The sequence below is a fragment of the Coturnix japonica genome, unplaced genomic scaffold (assembly GCF_054131305.1).
Source record: "Coturnix japonica strain WE unplaced genomic scaffold, WE-NBRP24 Scf058, whole genome shotgun sequence".
Classification (NCBI taxonomy): domain Eukaryota; kingdom Metazoa; phylum Chordata; class Aves; order Galliformes; family Phasianidae; genus Coturnix; species Coturnix japonica.
The window spans coordinates 897,354-899,535 of record NW_028188961.1 but is presented as its reverse complement, the minus strand read 5'-3'; positions in this window follow the sequence as shown (position 1 = coordinate 899,535).

Here is a 2,182-nt window from a genome sequence, read left to right as displayed (position 1 = left end):
GTCTGAGTGCGGGATTGTTCGGCCCTATAGGGGATATGGGGGATATGGGGTGGATATGGGGTTATATGGGGGATATGGGGTGGTTATGGGGGGATATGGGGTGGATATGGGGTGGTTATGGGGTTATATGGGGGGATATGGGGGATATGGGGTGGTTATGGGGTCATTATGGGGGGATATGGGGTGATATGGGGAGTATGGGGTGGTTATGGGGTGGATATGGGGTTATATGGGGTGATATGGGGTGGTTATGGGGGGATATGGGGGGATATGGGGTTATATGGGGGGATATGGGGTGGTTATGGGGGGATATGGGGGTATATGGGGTTATATGGGGGGATATGGGGTGGTTATGGGGTGGTTATGGGGTCATTATGGGGGGATATGGGGTGGTTATAGGGGGATATGGGGCGGATATGGGGTGGATATGGGGTGGATATGGGGTTATATGGGGGATATGGGGTGGTTATAGGGGGATATGGGGTGGATATGGGGAGTAATAAAGAGAATATGGGGTGGTTATGGGGTCATTATGGGGGGATATGGGGTGGATATGGGGTAATAAAGGGGATATGGGGGGATATGGGGTGGTTAATGGGGGATATGGGGTGGATATGGGGGGATGTGGGGGGATATGGGGGGGATATGCGTCCGCCCCACACTTCTGGGTCCAACCCCACACTTATGGGTCCGGGATGTCGTCGCAGAGCCCCTATAGAGACCCCATAGAGCCCCATAGAGCCCCATAGACCCCATAAAACCACACTGAGCCCCATAGACCCCATAGAGCCCCACAGACCCCATAGAGACCCCATAGAGACCCATAGACCCCATAATACCACACTGGGCCCCATAGACCCCACACAGCCCCATAGAGACCCATAGAGACCCACAGACCCCATAGAGACCCCATAGACCCCATAGAGACCCCATAGACCCCATAGAGACCCCATAGATGTATCCCATACAAAAGGATTTAATGGGGTTGTGGGTCCAGCCCCACACTTATGGGTCCCACCCCACACTTATGGGTCGGGGATGTCGTCGCAGAGCCCCATAGAGACCCCATAGACCCCGTAGAGACCCCATAGACCCCACACAGCCCCATAGACCCCATAGAGTCCCCATAGACCCCATAGACCCCATAGACCCCATAGAGACCCCATAGACCCCATAGAGCCCTATAAACCCCATAGAGCCCCATAGACCCCATAGACCCCACACAGCCCCATAGAGACCCCATAGAGCCCCATAGAGACCCCACAGACCCCATAGATTCCCATACAAAAGGATTTAATGGGGTTGTGGGTCCCCCTGTTCACTTATGGGTCCCACTGTTCACTTATGGGTCCCACTGTTCACTTATGGGTCCAGCCCCACACTTATGGGTCCAGCCCCACACTTATGGGTCGGGGATGTCGTCGCCCAGCGCCATAGAGACCCCATAGACCCCATAGATTCCCATAGAGACCCCATAGACCCCATAGATTCCCATAGAGACCCCATAGAGACCCCATAGAGCCCCATAGACCCCATAGAGCCCCATAGACACCATAGAGACCCCACAGGGACCCCATAGACCCCATAAAACCACTCTGAGCCCCATAGACCCCACACAGCCCCATAGAGACCCCACAGACCCCATAGATTCCCATACAAAAGGATTTAATGGGGTTGTGGGTCCCCCTGTTCACTTATGGGTCCCACTGTTCACTTATGGGTCCCACTGTTCACTTATGGGTCCCACCCCACACTTATGGGTCCCACCCCACACTTATGGGTCCAGCCCCACACTTATGGGTCGGGGATGTCGTCGCCCAGCGCCATAGAGACCCCATAGACCCCATAGAGACCCCATAGACCCCATAGATGTATCCCATACAAAAGGCTTTAATGGGAAGGGGTCTGCCCCACACTTATGGGTCCCACCCCACACTTATGGGTCCCACTGTTCACTTATGGGTCCAGCCCCACACTTATGGGTCGGGGATGTCGTCGCCCAGCGCCATAGAGACCCCATAGACCCCATAGAGACCCCATAGACCCCATAGAGACCCCATAGACCCCACAGAGCCCCATAGAGACCCCATAGACCCCACAGAGCCCCATAGAGACCCCATAGACCCCACAGAGCCCCATAGAGACCCCATAGAGACCCATAGAGACCCCATAGACCCCACAC